Source organism: Taeniopygia guttata, chromosome 5 (assembly GCF_048771995.1).
Source record: "Taeniopygia guttata chromosome 5, bTaeGut7.mat, whole genome shotgun sequence".
NCBI classification, from domain to species: domain Eukaryota; kingdom Metazoa; phylum Chordata; class Aves; order Passeriformes; family Estrildidae; genus Taeniopygia; species Taeniopygia guttata.
In genome coordinates, this window is record NC_133030.1 from 8,543,774 (window position 1) to 8,565,471 (window position 21,698).

Below are 21,698 nucleotides of genomic sequence, written 5' to 3' on the forward strand. Positions count from 1 at the left end.
ATTTTTTGCGGTCAGCTGCCGGCTCAGGGCCACAGGACTCGGAGCGCAAACATCGGCTCTTTTCCCTGGGAAAGAAAACTCACCAGTCCAGGTTCCTGATGTCAGTTTGTAGGGCTCTTTTTGGACTCTCAGGGCAGCACAAGTATGAGGTGGGGGCAGCTCCTGTCTGGGACTTATCCTTCGATGTTCAGATTTTTTGCGGTCAGCTGCCGGCTCAGGGCCACAGGACTCGGAGCGCAAACATCGGCTCTTTTCCCTGGGAAAGAAAACTCACCAGTCCAGGTTCCTGATGTCAGTTTGTAGGGCTCCCCTGGGACTGTCAGGGCAGCACAAGTATGAGGTGGGGGCAGCTCCTGTCTGGGACTTATCCTTCGATGTTCCGATTTTTTGCACTCAGCTGCCGGCTCAGGGCCACAGGACTCGGAGCGCAAACATCGGCTCTTTTCCCTGGGAAAAAAAACTCACCAGTCCAGGTTCCTGATGTCAGTTTGTAGAGCTCTTTTTGGACTCTCAGGGCAGCACAAGTATGAGGTGGGGGCAGCTCCTGTCTGGGACTTATCCTTCGATGTTCGGATTTTTTGCACTCAGCTGCCGGCTCAGGGCCACAGGACTCGGAGCGCAAACATCGGCTCTTTTCCCTGGGAAAGAAAACTCACCAGTCCAGGTTCCTGATGTCAGTTTGTAGGGCTCCCCTGGGACTCTCAGGGCAGCACAAGTATGAGGTGGGGGCAGCTCCTGTCTGGGACTTATCCTTCGATGTTCGGATTTTTTGCACTCAGCTGCCGGCTGAGGGCCACAGGACTCGGAGCGCAAACATCGGCTCTTTTCCCTGGGAAAGAAAACTCACCAGTCCAGGTTCCTGATGTCAGTTTGTAGAGCTCTTTTTGGACTCTCAGGGCAGCACAAGTATGAGGTGGGGGCAGCTCCTGTCTGGGACTTATCCTTCGATGTTCGGATTTTTTGCACTCAGCTGCCGGCTCAGGGCCACAGGACTCGGAGCGCAAACATCGGCTCTTTTCCCTGGGAAAGAAAACTCACCAGTCATGGTTCCTGATGTCAGTTTGTAGAGCTCTTTTTGGACTGTCAGGGCAGCACAAATATGAGGTGGGGGCAGCTCCTGTCTGGGACTTATCCTTCGATGTTCCGATTTTTTGCGGCCAGCTGCCGGCTCAGGGCCACAGGACTCGGAGCGCAAACATCGGCTCTTTTCCCTGGGAAAGAAAACTCACCAGTCCAGGTTCCTGATGTCAGTTTGTAGGGCTCCCCTGGGACTGTCAGGGCAGCACAAGTATGAGGTGGGGGCAGATCCTGTCTGGGACTTATCCTTCGATGTTCGGATTTTTTGCGGTCAGCTGCCGGCTCAGGGCCACAGGACTCGGAGCGCAAACATCGGCTCTTTTCCCTGGGAAAGAAAACTCACCAGTCCAGGTTCCTGATGTCAGTTTGTAGGGCTCCCCTGGGACTGTCAGGGCAGCACAAGTATGAGGTGGGGGCAGCTCCTGTCTGGGACTTATCCTTCGATGTTCGGATTTTTTGCACTCAGCTGCCGGCTCAGGGCCACAGGACTCGGAGCGCAAACATCGGCTCTTTTCCCTGGGAAAAAAAACTCACCAGTCCAGGTTCCTGATGTCAGTTTGTAGAGCTCTTTTTGGACTCTCAGGGCAGCACAAGTATGAGGTGGGGGCAGCTCCTGTCTGGGACTTATCCTTCGATGTTCCGATTTTTTGCAGTCAGCTGCCGGCTCAGGGCCACAGGACTCGGAGCGAAAACATCGGCTCTTTTCCCTGGGAAAGAAAACTCACCAGTCCAGGTTCCTGATGTCAGTTTGTAGAGCTCTTTTTGGACTCTCAGGGCAGCACAAGTATGAGGTGGGGGCAGATCCTGTCTGGGACTTATCCTTCGATGTTCGGATTTTTTGCACTCAGCTGACGGCTCAGGGCCACAGGACTCGGAGCGCAAACATCGGCTCTTTTCCCTGGGAAAGAAAACTCACCAGTCCAGGTTCCTGATGTCAGTTTGTAGAGCTCTTTTTGGACTCTCAGGGCAGCATAAGTATGAGGTGGGGGCAGCTCCTGTCTGGGACTTATCCTTCGATGTTTGGATTTTTTGCGGTCAGCTGCCGGTTCAGGGCCACAGGACTCGGAGCGCAAACATCGGCTCTTTTACCTGGGAAAAAAAACTCACCAGTCCAGGTTCCTGATGTCAGTTTGTAGGGCTCCCCTGGGACTGTCAGGGTAGCACAAGTATGAGGTGGGGGCAGATCCCTTCTGGGACTTATCCTTTTATGTTCCGATTTTTTGCAGTCAGCTGCCCGCTCAGGGCCACAGGACTCGGAGCGCAAACATCGGCTCTTTTCCCTGGGAAAGAAAACTCACCAGTCCAGGTTCCTGATGTCAGTTTGTAGAGCTCTTTTTGGACTCTCAGGGCAGCACAAGTATGAGGTGGGGGCAGCTCCTGTCGGGGACTTATCCTTCGATGTTCGGATTTTTTGCAGTCAGCTGCCGGCTCAGGGCCACAGGACTCGGAGCGCAAACATCGGCTCTTTTCCCTGGGAAAGAAAACTCACCAGTCCAGGTTCCTGATGTCAGTTTGTAGGGCTCCCCTGGGACTGTCAGGGCAGCACAAGTATGAGGTGGGGGCAGATCCTGTCTGGGACTTATCCTTCGATGTTCGGATATTTTGCGGTCAGCTGCCGGCTCAGGGCCACAGGACTCGGAGCGCAAACATCGGCTCTTTTCCCTGGGAAAGAAAACTCACCAGTCCAGGTTCCTGATGTCAGTTTGTAGGGCTCCCCTGGGACTGTCAGGGCAGCACAAGTATGAGGTGGGGGCAGCTCCTGTCTGGGACTTATCCTTCGATGTTCCGATTTTTTGCAGTCAGCTGCCGGCTCAGGGCCACAGGACTCGGAGCGCAAACATCGGCTCTTTTCCCTGGGAAAAAAAACTCACCAGTCCAGGTTCCTGATGTCAGTTTGTAGAGCTCTTTTTGGACTCTCAGGGCAGCACAAGTATGAGGTGGGGGCAGCTCCTGTCTGGGACTTATCCTTCCATGTTTGGATTTTTTGCAGTCAGCTGCCGGCTCAGGGCCACAGGACTCGGAGCGCAAACATCGGCTCTTTTCCCTGGGAAAGAAAACTCACCAGTCCAGGTTCCTGATGTCAGTTTGTAGAGCTCTTTTTGGACTCTCAGGGCAGCACAAGTATGAGGTGGGGGCAGCTCCTGTCTGGGACTTATCCTTCGATGTTCGGATTTTTTGCACTCAGCTGACGGCTCAGGGCCACAGGACTCGGAGCGCAAACATCGGCTCTTTTCCCTGGGAAAGAAAACTCACCAGTCCAGGTTCCTGATGTCAGTTTGTAGGGCTCCCCTGGGACTGTCAGGGCAGCACAAGTATGAGGTGGGGGCAGCTCCTGTCTGGAACTTACCCTTCGATGTTCGGATTTTTTGCGGTCAGCTGCCCGCTCAGGGCCACAGGACTCGGAGCGCAAACATCGGCTCTTTTCCCTGGGAAAGAAAACTCACCAGTCCAGGTTCCTGATGTCAGTTTGTAGAGCTCTTTTTGGACTCTCAGGGCAGCATAAGTATGAGGTGGGGGCAGCTCCTGTCTGGGACTTATCCTTCGATGTTTGGATTTTTTGCGGTCAGCTGCCGGTTCAGGGCCACAGGACTCGGAGCGCAAACATCGGCTCTTTTACCTGGGAAAAAAAACTCACCAGTCCAGGTTCCTGATGTCAGTTTGTAGGGCTCCCCTGGGACTGTCAGGGTAGCACAAGTATGAGGTGGGGGCAGATCCCTTCTGGGACTTATCCTTCGATGTTCCGATTTTTTGCAGTCAGCTGCCCGCTCAGGGCCACAGGACTCGGAGCGCAAACATCGGCTCTTTTCCCTGGGAAAGAAAACTCACCAGTCCAGGTTCCTGATGTCATTTTGTAGAGCTCTTTTTGGACTCTCAGGGCAGCACAAGTATAAGGTGGGGGCAGCTCCTGTCTGGGACTTATCCTTCGATGTTCGGATTTTTTGCGGTCAGCTGCCCGCTCAGGGCCACAGGACTCGGAGCGCAAACATCGGCTCTTTTACCTGGGAAAAAAAACTCACAAGTCCAGGTTCCTGATGTCAGTTTGTAGAGCTCTTTTTGGACTCTCAGGGCAGCACAAGTATGAGGTGGGGGCAGCTCCTGTCTGGGACTTATCCTTCGATGTTCGGATTTTTTGCACTCAGCTGACGGCTCAGGGCCACAGGACTCGGAGCGCAAACATCGGCTCTTTTCCCTGGGAAAGAAAACTCACCAGTCCAGGTTCCTGATGTCAGTTTGTAGGGCTCCCCTGGGACTGTCAGGGCAGCACAAGTATGAGGTGGGGGCAGCTCCTGTCTGGGACTTACCCTTCGATGTTCCGATTTTTTGCGGTCAGCTGCCCGCTCAGGGCCACAGGACTCGGAGCGCAAACATCGGCTCTTTTCCCTGGGAAAGAAAACTCACCAGTCCAGGTTCCTGATGTCAGTTTGTAGAGCTCTTTTTGGACTCTCAGGGCAGCATAAGTATGAGGTGGGGGCAGCTCCTGTCTGGGACTTATCCTTCGATGTTCGGATTTTTTGCGGTCAGCTGCCCGCTCAGGGCCACAGGACTCGGAGCGCAAACATCGGCTCTTTTACCTGGGAAAAAAAACTCACAAGTCCAGGTTCCTGATGTCAGTTTGTAGGGCTCCCCTGGGACTGTCGGGGTAGCACAAGTATAAGGTGGGGGCAGATCCTGTCTGGGACTTATCCTTTGATGTTCCGATTTTTTGCAGTCAGCTGCCCGCTCAGGGCCACAGGACTCGGAGCGCAAACATCGGCTCTTTTCCCTGGGAAAGAAAACTCACCAGTCCAGGTTCCTGATGTCAGTTTGTAGAGCTCTTTTTGGACTGTCAGGGCAGCACAAGTATGAGGTGGGGGCAGCTCCTGTCGGGGACTTATCCTTCGATGTTCGGATTTTTTGCAGTCAGCTGCCGGCTCAGGGCCACAGGACTCGGAGCGCAAACATCGGCTCTTTTCCCTGGGAAAGAAAACTCACCAGTCCAGGTTCCTGATGTCAGTTTGTAGGGCTCCCCTGGGACTGTCAGGGCAGCACAAGTATGAGGTGGGGGCAGATCCTGTCTGGGACTTATCTTTCGATGTTCGGATTTTTTGCGGTCAGCTGCCGGCTCAGGGCCACAGGACTCGGAGCGCAAACATCGGCTCTTTTCCCTGGGAAAGAAAACTCACCAGTCCAGGTTCCTGATGTCAGTTTGTAGGGCTCTTTTTGGACTCTCAGGGCAGCACAAGTATGAGGTGGGGGCAGCTCCTGTCTGGGACTTATCCTTCGATGTTCAGATTTTTTGCGGTCAGCTGCCGGCTCAGGGCCACAGGACTCGGAGCGCAAACATCGGCTCTTTTCCCTGGGAAAGAAAACTCACCAGTCCAGGTTCCTGATGTCAGTTTGTAGGGCTCCCCTGGGACTCTCAGGGCAGCACAAGTATGAGGTGGGGGCAGCTCCTGTCTGGGACTTATCCTTCGATGTTCCGATTTTTTGCACTCAGCTGCCGGCTCAGGGCCACAGGACTCGGAGCGCAAACATCGGCTCTTTTCCCTGGGAAAAAAAACTCACCAGTCCAGGTTCCTGATGTCAGTTTGTAGAGCTCTTTTTGGACTCTCAGGGCAGCACAAGTATGAGGTGGGGGCAGCTCCTGTCTGGGACTTATCCTTCGATGTTCGGATTTTTTGCACTCAGCTGCCGGCTCAGGGCCACAGGACTCGGAGCGCAAACATCGGCTCTTTTCCCTGGGAAAGAAAACTCACCAGTCCAGGTTCCTGATGTCAGTTTGTAGGGCTCCCCTGGGACTCTCAGGGCAGCAAAAGTATGAGGTGGGGGCAGCTCCTGTCTGGGACTTATCCTTCGATGTTCGGATTTTTTGCACTCAGCTGCCGGCTGAGGGCCACAGGACTCGGAGCGCAAACATCGGCTCTTTTCCCTGGGAAAGAAAACTCACCAGTCCAGGTTCCTGATGTCAGATTGTAGAGCTCTTTTTGGACTCTCAGGGCAGCACAAGTATGAGGTGGGGGCAGCTCCTGTCTGGGACTTATCCTTCGATGTTCGGATTTTTTGCACTCAGCTGCCGGCTCAGGGCCACAGGACTCGGAGCGCAAACATCGGCTCTTTTCCCTGGGAAAGAAAACTCACCAGTCATGGTTCCTGATGTCAGTTTGTAGAGCTCTTTTTGGACTGTCAGGGCAGCACAAGTATGAGGTGGGGGCAGCTCCTGTCTGGGACTTATCCTTCGATGTTCCGATTTTTTGCGGCCAGCTGCCGGCTCAGGGCCACAGGACTCGGAGCGCAAACATCGGCTCTTTTCCCTGGGAAAGAAAACTCACCAGTCCAGGTTCCTGATGTCAGTTTGTAGGGCTCCCCTGGGACTGTCAGGGCAGCACAAGTATGAGGTGGGGGCAGATCCTGTCTGGGACTTATCCTTCGATGTTCGGATTTTTTGCGGTCAGCTGCCGGCTCAGGGCCACAGGACTCGGAGCGCAAACATCGGCTCTTTTCCCTGGGAAAGAAAACTCACCAGTCCAGGTTCCTGATGTCAGTTTGTAGGGCTCCCCTGGGACTGTCAGGGCAGGACAAGTATGAGGTGGGGGCAGCTCCTGTCTGGGACTTATCCTTCGATGTTCCGATTTTTTGCAGTCAGCTGCCGGCTCAGGGCCACAGGACTCGGAGCGCAAACATCGGCTCTTTTCCCTGGGAAAAAAAACTCACCAGTCCAGGTTCCTGATGTCAGTTTGTAGAGCTCTTTTTGGACTCTCAGGGCAGCACAAGTATGAGGTGGGGGCAGCTCCTGTCTGGGACTTATCCTTCGATGTTCCGATTTTTTGCAGTCAGCTGCCGGCTCAGGGCCACAGGACTCGGAGCGAAAACATCGGCTCTTTTCCCTGGGAAAGAAAACTCACCAGTCCAGGTTCCTGATGTCAGTTTGTAGAGCTCTTTTTGGACTGTCAGGGCAGCACAAGTATGAGGTGGGGGCAGCTCCTGTCTGGGACTTATCCTTCGATGTTCCGATTTTTTGCGGCCAGCTGCCGGCTCAGGGCCACAGGACTCGGAGCGCAAACATCGGCTCTTTTCCCTGGGAAAGAAAACTCACCAGTCCAGGTTCCTGATGTCAGTTTGTAGGGCTCCCCTGGGACTGTCAGGGCAGCACAAGTATGAGGTGGGGGCAGCTCCTGTCTGGGACTTATCCTTCAATGTTCGGAGTTTTTGCGGTCAGCTGCCGGCTCAGGGCCACAGGACTCGGAGCGCAAACATCGGCTCTTTTCCCTGGGAAAGAAAACTCACCAGTCCAGGTTCCTGATGTCAGTTTGTAGGGCTCCCCTGGGACTGTCAGGGCAGCACAAGTATGAGGTGGGGGCAGCTCCTGTCTGGGACTTATCCTTCGATGTTCCGATTTTTTGCAGTCAGCTGCCGGCTCAGGGCCACAGGACTCGGAGCGCAAACATCGGCTCTTTTCCCTGGGAAAAAAAACTCACCAGTCCAGGTTCCTGATGTCAGTTTGTAGAGCTCTTTTTGGACTCTCAGGGCAGCACAAGTATGAGGTGGGGGCAGCTCCTGTCTGGGACTTATCCTTCGATGTTTGGATTTTTTGCAGTCAGCTGCCGGCTCAGGGCCACAGGACTCGGAGCGCAAACATCGGCTCTTTTCCCTGGGAAAGAAAACTCACCAGTCCAGGTTCCTGATGTCAGTTTGTAGAGCTCTTTTTGGACTCTCAGGGCAGCACAAGTATGAGGTGGGGGCAGCTCCTGTCTGGGACTTATCCTTCGATGTTCGGATTTTTTGCACTCAGCTGACGGCTCAGGGCCACAGGACTCGGAGCGCAAACATCGGCTCTTTTCCCTGGGAAAGAAAACTCACCAGTCCAGGTTCCTGATGTCAGTTTGTAGGGCTCCCCTGGGACTGTCAGGGCAGCACAAGTATGAGGTGGGGGCAGCTCCTGTCTGGGACTTACCCTTCGATGTTCGGATTTTTTGCGGTCAGCTGCCGGCTCAGGGCCACAGGACTCGGAGCGCAAACATCGGCTCTTTTCCCTGGGAAAGAAAACTCACCAGTCCAGGTTCCTGATGTCAGTTTGTAGGGCTCCCCTGGGACTGTCAGGGCAGCATAAGTATGAGGTGGGGGCAGCTCCTGTCTGGGACTTATCCTTCGATGTTTGGATTTTTTGCGGTCAGCTGCCGGTTCAGGGCCACAGGACTCGGAGCGCAAACATCGGCTCTTTTACCTGGGAAAAAAAACTCACCAGTCCAGGTTCCTGATGTCAGTTTGTAGGGCTCCCCTGGGACTGTCAGGGTAGCACAAGCATGAGGTGGGGGCAGATCCCTTCTGGGACTTATCCTTCGATGTTCCGATTTTTTGCAGTCAGCTGCCCGCTCAGGGCCACAGGACTCGGAGCGCAAACATCGGCTCTTTTCCCTGGGAAAGAAAACTCACCAGTCCAGGTTCCTGATGTCATTTTGTAGAGCTCTTTTTGGACTCTCAGGGCAGCACAAGTATAAGGTGGGGGCAGATCCTGTCTGGGACTTATCCTTCGATGTTCGGATTTTTTGCGGTCAGCTGCCCGCTCAGGGCCACAGGACTCGGAGCGCAAACATCGGCTCTTTTACCTGGGAAAAAAAACTCACAAGTCAAGGTTCCTGATGTCAGTTTGTAGGGCTCCCCTGGGACTGTCAGGGTAGCACAAATATAAGGTGGGGGCAGATCCTGTCTGGGACTTATCCTTTGATGTTCCGATTTTTTGCAGTCAGCTGCCCGCTCAGGGCCACAGGACTCGGAGCGCAAACATCGGCTCTTTTCCCTGGGAAAGAAAACTCACCAGTCCAGGTTCCTGATGTCAGTTTGTAGAGCTCTTTTTGGACTGTCAGGGCAGCACAAGTATGAGGTGGGGGCAGCTCCTGTCGGGGACTTATCCTTCGATGTTCGGATTTTTTGCAGTCAGCTGCCGGCTCAGGGCCACAGGACTCGGAGCGCAAACATCGGCTCTTTTCCCTGGGAAAGAAAACTCACCAGTCCAGGTTCCTGATGTCAGTTTGTAGGGCTCCCCTGGGACTGTCAGGGCAGCACAAGTATGAGGTGGGGGCAGATCCTGTCTGGGACTTATCTTTCGATGTTCGGATTTTTTGCGGTCAGCTGCCGGCTCAGGGCCACAGGACTCGGAGCGCAAACATCGGCTCTTTTCCCTGGGAAAGAAAACTCACCAGTCCAGGTTCCTGATGTCAGTTTGTAGGGCTCTTTTTGGACTCTCAGGGCAGCACAAGTATGAGGTGGGGGCAGCTCCTGTCTGGGACTTATCCTTCGATGTTCAGATTTTTTGCGGTCAGCTGCCGGCTCAGGGCCACAGGACTCGGAGCGCAAACATCGGCTCTTTTCCCTGGGAAAGAAAACTCACCAGTCCAGGTTCCTGATGTCAGTTTGTAGGGCTCCCCTGGGACTGTCAGGGCAGCACAAGTATGAGGTGGGGGCAGCTCCTGTCTGGGACTTATCCTTCGATGTTCCGATTTTTTGCACTCAGCTGCCGGCTCAGGGCCACAGGACTCGGAGCGCAAACATCGGCTCTTTTCCCTGGGAAAAAAAACTCACCAGTCCAGGTTCCTGATGTCAGTTTGTAGAGCTCTTTTTGGACTCTCAGGGCAGCACAAGTATGAGGTGGGGGCAGCTCCTGTCTGGGACTTATCCTTCGATGTTCGGATTTTTTGCACTCAGCTGCCGGCTCAGGGCCACAGGACTCGGAGCGCAAACATCGGCTCTTTTCCCTGGGAAAGAAAACTCACCAGTCCAGGTTCCTGATGTCAGTTTGTAGGGCTCCCCTGGGACTCTCAGGGCAGCACAAGTATGAGGTGGGGGCAGCTCCTGTCTGGGACTTATCCTTCGATGTTCGGATTTTTTGCACTCAGCTGCCGGCTGAGGGCCACAGGACTCGGAGCGCAAACATCGGCTCTTTTCCCTGGGAAAGAAAACTCACCAGTCCAGGTTCCTGATGTCAGTTTGTAGAGCTCTTTTTGGACTCTCAGGGCAGCACAAGTATGAGGTGGGGGCAGCTCCTGTCTGGGACTTATCCTTCGATGTTCGGATTTTTTGCACTCAGCTGCCGGCTCAGGGCCACAGGACTCGGAGCGCAAACATCGGCTCTTTTCCCTGGGAAAGAAAACTCACCAGTCATGGTTCCTGATGTCAGTTTGTAGAGCTCTTTTTGGACTGTCAGGGCAGCACAAATATGAGGTGGGGGCAGCTCCTGTCTGGGACTTATCCTTCGATGTTCCGATTTTTTGCGGCCAGCTGCCGGCTCAGGGCCACAGGACTCGGAGCGCAAACATCGGCTCTTTTCCCTGGGAAAGAAAACTCACCAGTCCAGGTTCCTGATGTCAGTTTGTAGGGCTCCCCTGGGACTGTCAGGGCAGCACAAGTATGAGGTGGGGGCAGATCCTGTCTGGGACTTATCCTTCGATGTTCGGATTTTTTGCGGTCAGCTGCCGGCTCAGGGCCACAGGACTCGGAGCGCAAACATCGGCTCTTTTCCCTGGGAAAGAAAACTCACCAGTCCAGGTTCCTGATGTCAGTTTGTAGGGCTCCCCTGGGACTGTCAGGGCAGCACAAGTATGAGGTGGGGGCAGCTCCTGTCTGGGACTTATCCTTCGATGTTCGGATTTTTTGCACTCAGCTGCCGGCTCAGGGCCACAGGACTCGGAGCGCAAACATCGGCTCTTTTCCCTGGGAAAAAAAACTCACCAGTCCAGGTTCCTGATGTCAGTTTGTAGAGCTCTTTTTGGACTCTCAGGGCAGCACAAGTATGAGGTGGGGGCAGCTCCTGTCTGGGACTTATCCTTCGATGTTCCGATTTTTTGCAGTCAGCTGCCGGCTCAGGGCCACAGGACTCGGAGCGAAAACATCGGCTCTTTTCCCTGGGAAAGAAAACTCACCAGTCCAGGTTCCTGATGTCAGTTTGTAGAGCTCTTTTTGGACTCTCAGGGCAGCACAAGTATGAGGTGGGGGCAGATCCTGTCTGGGACTTATCCTTCGATGTTCGAAATTTTTGCACTCAGCTGACGGCTCAGGGCCACAGGACTCGGAGCGCAAACATCGGCTCTTTTCCCTGGGAAAGAAAACTCACCAGTCCAGGTTCCTGATGTCAGTTTGTAGAGCTCTTTTTGGACTCTCAGGGCAGCATAAGTATGAGGTGGGGGCAGCTCCTGTCTGGGACTTATCCTTCGATGTTTGGATTTTTTGCGGTCAGCTGCCGGTTCAGGGCCACAGGACTCGGAGCGCAAACATCGGCTCTTTTACCTGGGAAAAAAAACTCACCAGTCCAGGTTCCTGATGTCAGTTTGTAGGGCTCCCCTGGGACTGTCAGGGTAGCACAAGTATGAGGTGGGGGCAGATCCCTTCTGGGACTTATCCTTTTATGTTCCGATTTTTTGCAGTCAGCTGCCCGCTCAGGGCCACAGGACTCGGAGCGCAAACATCGGCTCTTTTCCCTGGGAAAGAAAACTCACCAGTCCAGGTTCCTGATGTCAGTTTGTAGAGCTCTTTTTGGACTCTCAGGGCAGCACAAGTATGAGGTGGGGGCAGCTCCTGTCGGGGACTTATCCTTCGATGTTCGGATTTTTTGCAGTCAGCTGCCGGCTCAGGGCCACAGGACTCGGAGCGCAAACATCGGCTCTTTTCCCTGGGAAAGAAAACTCACCAGTCCAGGTTCCTGATGTCAGTTTGTAGGGCTCCCCTGGGACTGTCAGGGCAGCACAAGTATGAGGTGGGGGCAGATCCTGTCTGGGACTTATCCTTCGATGTTCGGATTTTTTGCGGTCAGCTGCCGGCTCAGGGCCACAGGACTCGGAGCGCAAACATCGGCTCTTTTCCCTGGGAAAGAAAACTCACCAGTCCAGGTTCCTGATGTCAGTTTGTAGGGCTCTTTTTGGACTCTCAGGGCAGCACAAGTATGAGGTGGGGGCAGCTCCTGTCTGGGACTTATCCTTCGATGTTCCGATTTTTTGCGGTCAGCTGCCGGCTCAGGGCCACAGGACTCGGAGCGCAAACATCGGCTCTTGTCCCTGGAAAAGAAAACTCACCAGTCCAGGTTCCTGATGTCAGTTTGTAGGGCTCCCCTGGGACTGTCAGGGCAGCACAAGTATGAGGTGGGGGCAGCTCCTGTCTGGGACTTATCCTTCGATGTTCCGATTTTTTGCACTCAGCTGCCGGCTCAGGGCCACAGGACTCGGAGCGCAAACATCGGCTCTTTTCCCTGGGAAAAAAAACTCACCAGTCCAGGTTCCTGATGTCAGTTTGTAGAGCTCTTTTTGGACTCTCAGGGCAGCACAAGTATGAGGTGGGGGCAGCTCCTGTCTGGGACTTATCCTTCGATGTTCGGAATTTGTGCGGTCAGCTGCCGGTTCAGGGCCACAGGACTCGGAGCACAAACATCGGCTCTTTTCCCTGGGAAAGAAAACTCACCAGTCCAGGTTCCTGATGTCAGTTTGTAGGGCTCCCCTGGGACTCTCAGGGCAGCAAAAGTATGAGGTGGGGGCAGCTCCTGTCTGGGACTTATCCTTCGATGTTCGGATTTTTTGCACTCAGCTGCCGGCTGAGGGCCACAGGACTCGGAGCGCAAACATCGGCTCTTTTCCCTGGGAAAGAAAACTCACCAGTCCAGGTTCCTGATGTCAGTTTGTAGAGCTCTTTTTGGACTCTCAGGGCAGCACAAGTATGAGGTGGGGGCAGCTCCTGTCTGGGACTTATCCTTCGATGTTCGGATTTTTTGCACTCAGCTGCCGGCTCAGGGCCACAGGACTCGGAGCGCAAACATCGGCTCTTTTACCTGGGAAAGAAAACTCACCAGTCATGGTTCCTGATGTCAGTTTGTAGAGCTCTTTTTGGACTCTCAGGGCAGCACAAGTATGAGGTGGGGGCAGCTCCTGTCTGGGACTTATCCTTCGATGTTCGGATTTTTTGCAGTCAGCTGCCCGCTCAGGGCCACAGGACTCGGAGCGCAAACATCGGCTCTTTTCCCTGGGAAAGAAAACTCACCAGTCCAGGTTCCTGATGTCAGTTTGTAGGGCTCCCCTGGGACTGTCAGGGCAGCACAAGTATGAGGTGGGGGCAGATCCTGTCTGGGACTTATCCTTCGATGTTCGGATTTTTTGCAGTCAGCTGCCGGCTCAGGGCCACAGGACTCGGAGCGCAAACATCGGCTCTTTTCCCTGGGAAAGAAAACTCACCAGTCCAGGTTCCTGATGTCAGTTTGTAGGGCTCCCCTGGGACTGTCAGGGCAGCACAAGTATGAGGTGGGGGCAGCTCCTGTCTGGGACTTATCCTTCGATGTTCGGATTTTTTGCGGTCAGCTGCCGGCTCAGGGCCACAGGACTCGGAGCGCAAACATCGGCTCTTTTCCCTGGGAAAGAAAACTCACCAGTCCAGGTTCCTGATGTCAGTTTGTAGGGCTCCCCTGGGACTGTCAGGGCAGCACAAGTATGAGGTGGGGGCAGCTCCTGTCTGGGACTTATCCTTCGATGTTCCGATTTTTTGCAGTCAGCTGCCCGCTCAGGGCCACAGGACTCGGAGCGCAAACATCGGCTCTTTTCCCTGGGAAAAAAAACTCTCCAGTCCAGGTTCCTGATGTCAGTTTGTAGAGCTCTTTTTGGACTCTCAGGGCAGCACAAGTATGAGGTGGGGGCAGCTCCTGTCTGGGACTTATCCTTCGATGTTCGGAATTTTTGCACTCAGCTGCCGATTCAGGGCCACAGGACTCGGAGCGCAAACATCGGCTCTTTTCCCTGGGAAAGAAAACTCACCAGTCCAGGTTCCTGATGTCCGTTTGTAGGGCTCCCCTGGGACTCTCAGGGCAGCACAAGTATGAGGTGGGGGCAGCTCCTGTCTGGGACTTATCCTTCGATGTTCCGATTTTTTGCACTCAGCTGCCGGCTCAGGGCCACAGGACTCGGAGCGCAAACATCGGCTCTTTTTCCTGGGAAAGAAAACTCACCAGTCCAGGTTCCTGATGTCAGTTTGTAGAGCTCTTTTTGGACTCTCAGGGCAGCACAAGTATGAGGTGGGGGCAGCTCCTGTCTGGGACTTATCCTTTGATATTCGGATTTTTTGCATTCAGCTGCCCGCTCAGGGCCACAGGACTCGGAGCGCAAACATCGGCTCTTTTCCCTGGGAAAGAAAACTCACCAGTCCAGGTTCCTGATGTCAGTTTGTAGGGCTCCCGTGGAACTCTCAGGGCAGCACAAGTATGAGGTGGGGGCAGCTCCTGTCTGGGACTTATACTTCGATGTTTGGATTTTTTGCAGTCAGCTGCATGCTCAGGGCCACAGGACTCGGAGCGCAAACATCGGCTCTTTTCCCTGGGAAAGAAAACTCACCAGTCCAGGTTCCTGATGTCAGTTTGTAGGGCTCCCCTGGGACTGTCAGGGCAGCACAAGTATGAGGTGGGGGCAGCTCCTGTCTGGGACTTATCCTTCGATGTTCCGATTTTTTGCAGTCAGCTGCCCGCTCAGGGCCACAGGACTCGGAGCGCAAACATCGGCTCTTTTCCCTGGGAAAGAAAACTCACCAGTCCAGGTTCCTGATGTCAGTTTGTAGGGCTCTTTTTGGACTCTCAGGGCAACACAAGTATGAGGTGGGGGCAGCTCCTGTCTGGGACTTATCCTTCGATGTTCGGAATTTGTGCGGTCAGCTGCATGCTCAGGGCCACAGGACTCAGTGCGCAAACATCGTCTCTTTTCCCTGGGAAAGAAAACTCACCAGTCCAGGTTCCTGATGTCAGTTTGTAGGGCTCCCCTGGAACTCTCAGGGCAGCACAAGTATGAGGTGGGGGCAGCTCCTGTCTGGGACTTATCCTTCGATGTTCGGATTTTTTGCAGTCAGCTGCCGGCTCAGGGCCACAGGACTCGGAGCGCAAACATCGGCTCTTTTCCCTGGGAAAAAAAACTCACCAGTCCAGGTTCCTGATGTCAGTTTGTAGGGCTCCCCTGGGACTCTCAGGGCAGCACAAGTATGAGGTGGGGGCAGCTCCTGTCTGGGACTTATCCTTCGATGTTCCGATTTTTTGCAGTCAGCTGCCCGCTCAGGGCCACAGGACTCGGAACGCAAACATCGGCTCTTTTCCCTGGGAAAGAAAACTCACCAGTCCAGGTTCCTGATGTCAGTTTGTAGGGCTCTTTTTGGACTGTCAGGGCAGCACAAGTATGAGGTGGGGGCAGCTCCTGTCTGGGACTTATCCTTCGATGTTCCGATTTTTTGCGGTCAGCTGCCTGCTCAGGGCCACAGGACTCGGAGCGAAAACATCGGCTCTTTTCCCTGGGAAAGAAAACTCACCAGTCCAGGTTCCTGATGTCAGTTTGTAGAGCTCTTTTTGGACTCTCAGGGCAGCACAAGTATGAGGTGGGGGCAGCTCCTGTCTGGGACTTATCCTTCGATGTTCGGAATTTGTGCGGTCAGCTCCCGGTTCAGGGCCACAGGACTTGGAGCGCAAACATCGGCTCTTTTCCCTGGGAAAGAAAACTCACCAGTCCAGGTTCCTGGTGTCAGTTTGTAGGGCTCCCCTGGGACTGTCAGGGCAGCACAAGTATGAGGTGGGGGCAGCTCCTGTCTGGGACTTATCCTTCGATGTTCGGATATTTTGCGGTCAGCTGCCGGCTCAGGGCCACAGGACTCGGAGCGCAAACATCGGCTCTTTTCCCTGGGAAAGAAAACTCACCAGTCCAGGTTCCTGATGTCAGTTTGTAGAGCTCTTTTTGGACTCTCAGGGCAGCACAAGTATGATGTGGGGGCAGCTCTTGTCTGGGACTTATCCTTCGATATTCGGATTTTTTGCATTCAGCTGCCCGCTCAGGGCCACAGGACTCGGAGCGCAAACATCGGCTCTTTTCCCTGGGAAAGAAAACTCACCAGTCCAGGTTCCTGATGTCAGTTTGTAGGGCTCCCCTGGAACTCTCAGGGCAGCACAAGTATGAGGTGGGGGCAGCTCCTGTCTGGGACTTATACTTCGATGTTTGGATTTTTTGCAGTCAGCTGCATGCTCAGGGCCACAGGACTCGGAGCGCAAACATCGGCTCTTTTCCCTGGGAAAGAAAACTCACCAGTCCAGGTTCCTGATGTCAGTTTTTAGGGCTCCCCTGGGACTGTCAGGGCAGCACAAGTATGAGGTGGGGGCAGCTCCTGTCTGGGACTTATCCTTCGATGTTCGGATTTTTTGCAGTCAGCTGCCCGCTCAGGGCCACAGGACTCGGAGCGCAAACATCGGCTCTTTTCCCTGGGAAAGAAAACTCACCAGTCCAGGTTCCTGATGTCAGTTTGTAGGGCTCTTTTTGGACTCTCAGGGCAACACAAGTATGAGGTGGGGGCAGCTCCTGTCTGGGACTTATCCTTCGATGTTCGGAATTTGTGCGGTCAGCTGCATGCTCAGGGCCACAGGACGCGGAGCGCAAACATCAGCTCTTTTCCCTGGGAAAGAAAACTCACCAGTCCAGGTTCCTGATGTCAGTTTGTAGGGCTCCCCTGGGACTGTCAGGGCAGCACAAGTATGAGGTGGGGGCAGCTCCTGTCTGGGACTTATCCTTCGATGTTCGGATTTTTTGCAGTCAGCTGCCGGCTCAGGGCCACAGGACTCGGAGTGCAAACATCGGCTCTTTTCCCTGGGAAAGAAAACTCACCAGTCCAGGTTCCTGATGTCAGTTTGTAGAGCTCTTTTTGGACTGTCAGGGCAGCACAAGTATGAGGTGGGGGCAGCTCCTGTCTGGGACTTATCCTTCGATGTTTGGATTTTTTGCAGTCAGCTGCCGGCTCAGGGCCACTGGACTCGGAGCGAAAACATCGGCTCTTTTCCCTGGGAAAGAAAACTCACCAGTCCAGGTTCCTGATGTCAGTTTGTAGGGCTCCCCTGGGACTGTCAGGGCAGCACAAGTATGAGGTGGGGGCAGATCCTGTCTGGGACTTATCCTTCGATGTTCGGATTTTTTGCGGTCAGCTGCCGGCTCAGGGCCACAGGACTCGGAGCGCAAACATCGGCTCTTTTCCCTGGGAAAGAAAACTCACCAGTCCAGGTTCCTGATGTCAGATTGTAGGGCTCCCCTGGGACTGTCAGGGCAGCACAAGTATGAGGTGGGGGCAGCTCCTGTCTGGGACTTATCCTTCGATGTTCCGATTTTTTGCAGTCAGCTGCCGGCTCAGGGCCACAGGACTCAGAGCGCAAACATCGGCTCTTTTCCCTGGGAAAAAAAACTCACCAGTCCAGGTTCCTGATGTCAGTTTGTAGAGCTCTTTTTGGACTGTCAGGGCAGCACAAGTATGAGGTGGGGGCAGCTCCTGTCTGGGACTTATCCTTCGATGTTCCGATTTTTTGCGGCCAGCTGCCGGCTCAGGGCCACAAAACTCGGAGCGCAAACATCGGCTCTTTTCCCTGGGAAAGAAAACTCACCAGTCCAGGTTCCTGATGTCAGTTTGTAGGGCTCTTTTTGGACTCTCAGGGCAACACAAGTATGAGGTGGGGGCAGCTCCTGTCTGGGACTTATCCTTCGATGTTCGGAATTTGTGCGGTCAGCTGCATGCTCAGGGCCACAGGACTCAGAGCGCAAACATCGTCTCTTTTCCCTGGGAAAGAAAACTCACCAGTCCAGGTTCCTGATGTCAGTTTGTAGGGCTCCCCTGGAACTCTCAGGGCAGCACAAGTATGAGGTGGGGGCAGCTCCTGTCTGGGACTTATCCTTCGATGTTCGGATTTTTTGCAGTCAGCTGCCGGCTCAGGGCCACAGGACTCGGAGCGCAAACATCGGCTCTTTTCCCTGGGAAAGAAAACTCACCAGTCCAGGTTCCTGATGTCAGTTTGTAGGGCTCCCCTGGGACTCTCAGGGCAGCACAAGTATGAGGTGGGGGCAGCTCCTGTCTGGGACTTATCCTTCGATGTTCGAATTTTTTGCACTCAGCTGCCCGCTCAGGGCCACAGGACTCGGAACGCAAACATCGGCTCTTTTCCCTGGGAAAGAAAACTCACCAGTCCAGGTTCCTGATGTCAGTTTGTAGGGCTCTTTTTGGACTGTCCGGGCAGCACAAGTATGAGGTGGGGGCAGCTCCTGTCTGGGACTTATCCTTCGATGTTCCGATTTTTTGCGGTCAGCTGCCTGCTCAGGGCCACAGGACTCGGAGCGAAAACATCGGCTCTTTTCCCTGGGAAAGAAAACTCACCAGTCCAGGTTCCTGATGTCAGTTTGTAGAGCTCTTTTTGGACTCTCAGGGCAGCACAAGTATGAGGTGGGGGCAGCTCCTGTCTGGGACTTATCCTTCGATGTTCGGAATTTGTGCGGTCAGCTCCCGGTTCAGGGCCACAGGACTCGGAGCGCAAACATCGGCTCTTTTCCCTGGGAAAGAAAACTCACCAGTCCAGGTTCCTGGTGTCAGTTTGTAGGGCTCCCCTGGGACTGTCAGGGCAGCACAAGTATGAGGTGGGGGCAGCTCCTGTCTGGGACTTATCCTTCGATGTTCGGATTTTTTGCACTCAGCTGCCCTCTCAGGGCCACAGGACTCGGAGCGCAAACATCGGCTCTTTTCCCTGGGAAAGAAAACTCACCAGTCCAGGTTCCTGATGTCAGTTTGTAGAGCTCTTTTTGGACTCTCAGGGCAGCACAAGTATGAGGTGGGGGCAGCTCTTGTCTGGGACTTATCCTTCGATATTCGGATTTTTTGCATTCAGCTGCCCGCTCAGGGCCACAGGACTCGGAGCGCAAACATCGGCTCTTTTACCTGGGAAAGAAAACTCACCAGTCCAGGTTCCTGATGTCAGTTTGTAGGGCTCCCCTGGAACTCTCAGGGCAGCACAAGTATGAGGTGGGGGCAGCTCCTGTCTGGGACTTATACTTCGATGTTTGGATTTTTTGCAGTCAGCTGCATGCTCAGGGCCACAGGACTCGGAGCGCAAACATCGGCTCTTTCCCCTGGGAAAGAAAACTCACCAGTCCAGGTTCCTGATGTCAGTTTTTAGGGCTCCCCTGGGACTGTCAGGGCAGCACAAGTATGAGGTGGGGGCAGCTCCTGTCTGGGACTTATCCTTCGATGTTCGGATTTTTTGCAGTCAGCTGCCCGCTCAGGGCCACAGGACTCGGAGCGCAAACATCGGCTCTTTTCCCTGGGAAAGAAAACTCACCAGTCCAGGTTCCTGATGTCAGTTTGTAGGGCTCTTTTTGGACTCTAAGGGCAACACAAGTATGAGGTGGGGGCAGCTCCTGTCTGGGACTTATCCTTCGATGTTTGGATTTTTTGCAGTCAGCTGCCGGCTCAGGGCCACAGGACTCGGAGCGAAAACATCGGCTCTTTTCCCTGGGAAAGAAAACTCACCAGTCCAGGTTCCTGATGTCAGTTTGTAGGGCTCCCCTGGGACTGTCAGGGCAGCACAAGTATGAGGTGGGGGCAGATCCTGTCTGGGACTTATCCTTCGATGTTCGGATTTTTTGCGGTCAGCTGCCGGCTCAGGGCCACAGGACTCGGAGCGCAAACATCGGCTCTTTTCCCTGGGAAAGAAAACTCACCAGTCCAGGTTCCTGATGTCAGTTTGTAGGGCTCCCCTGGGACTGTCAGGGCAGCACAAGTATGAGGTGGGGGCAGCTCCTGTCTGGGACTTATCCTTCGATGTTCCGATTTTTTGCAGTCTGCTGCCGGCTCAGGGCCACAGGACTCAGAGCGCAAACATCGGCTCTTTTCCCTGGGAAAAAAAAACTCACCAGTCCAGGTTCCTGATGTCAGTTTGTAGAGCTCTTTTTGGACTGTCAGGGCAGCACAAGTATGAGGTGGGGGCAGCTCCTGTCTGGGACTTATCCTTCGATGTTCCGATTTTTTGCGGCCAGCTGCCGGCTCAGGGCCACAGGACTCGGAGCGCAAACATCGGCTCTTTTCCCTGGGAAAGAAAACTCACCAGTCCAGGTTCCTGATGTCAGTTTGTAGGGCTCCCCTGGGACTGTCAGGGCAGCACAAGTATGAGGTGGGGGCAGATCCTGTCTGGGACTTATCCTTCGATGTTCGGATTTTTTGCGGTCAGCTGCCGGCTCAGGGCCACAGGACTCGGACGGCAAACATCGGCTCTTTTCCCTGGGAAAGAAAACTCACCAGTCCAGGTTCCTGATGTCAGTTTGTAGGGCTCCCCTGGGACTGTCAGGGCAGCACAAGTATGAGGTGGGGGCAGCTCCTGTCTGGGACTTATCCTTCGATGTTCCGATTTTTTGCAGTCAGCTGCCGGCTCAGGGCCACAGGACTCGGAGCGCAAACATCGGCTCTTTTCCCTGGGAAAAAAAACTCACCAGTCCAGGTTCCTGATGTCAGTTTGTAGAGCTCTTTTTGGACTCTCAGGGCAGCACAAGTATGAGGTGGGGGCAGCTCCTGTCTGGGACTTATCCTTCGGTGTTTGGATTTTTTGCAGTCAGCTGCCGGCTCAGGGCCACAGGACTCGGAGCGCAAACATCGGCTCTTTTCCCTGGGAAAGAAAACTCACCAGTCCAGGTTCCTGATGTCAGTTTGTAGAGCTCTTTTTGGACTCTCAGGGCAGCACAAGTATGAGGTGGGGGCAGCTCCTGTCTGGGACTTATCCTTCGATGTTCGGATTTTTTGCACTCAGCTGACGGCTCAGGGCCACAGGACTCGGAGCGCAAACATCGGCTCTTTTCCCTGGGAAAGAAAACTCACCAGTCCAGGTTCCTGATGTCAGTTTGTAGGGCTCCCCTGGGACTGTCAGGGCAGCACAAGTATGAGGTGGGGGCAGCTCCTGTCTGGGACTTACCCTTCGATGTTCGGATTTTTTGCGGTCAACTGCCCGCTCAGGGCCACAGGACTCGGAGCGCAAACATCGGCTCTTTTCCCTGGGAAAGAAAACTCACCAGTCCAGGTTCCTGATGTCAGTTTGTAGAGCTCTTTTTGGACTCTCAGGGCAGCATAAGTATGAGGTGGGGGCAGCTCCTGTCTGGGACTTATCCTTCGATGTTTGGATTTTTTGCGGTCAGCTGCCGGTTCAGGGCCACAGGACTCGGAGCGCAAACATCGGCTCTTTTACCTGGGAAAAAAAACTCACCAGTCCAGGTTCCTGATGTCAGTTTGTAGGGCTCCCCTGGGACTGTCAGGGTAGCACAAGTATGAGGTGGGGGCAGATCCCTTCTGGGACTTATCCTTCGATGTTCCGATTTTTTGCAGTCAGCTGCCCGCTCAGGGCCACAGGACTCGGAGCGCAAACATCGGCTCTTTTCCCTGGGAAAGAAAACTCACCAGTCCAGGTTCCTGATGTCATTTTGTAGAGCTCTTTTTGGACTCTCAGGGCAGCACAAGTATAAGGTGGGGGCAGCTCCTGTCTGGGACTTATCCTTCGATGTTCGGATTTTTTGCGGTCAGCTGCCCGCTCAGGGCCACAGGACTCGGAGCGCAAACATCGGCTCTTTTACCTGGGAAAAAAAACTCACAAGTCCAGGTTCCTGATGTCAGTTTGTAGGGCTCCCCTGGGACTGTCAGGGTAGCACAAGTATAAGGTGGGGGCAGATCCTGTCTGGGACTTATCCTTTGATGTTCCGATTTTTTGCAGTCAGCTGCCCGCTCAGGGCCACAGGACTCGGAGCGCAAACATCGGCTCTTTTCCCTGGGAAAGAAAACTCACCAGTCCAGGTTCCTGATGTCAGTTTGTAGAG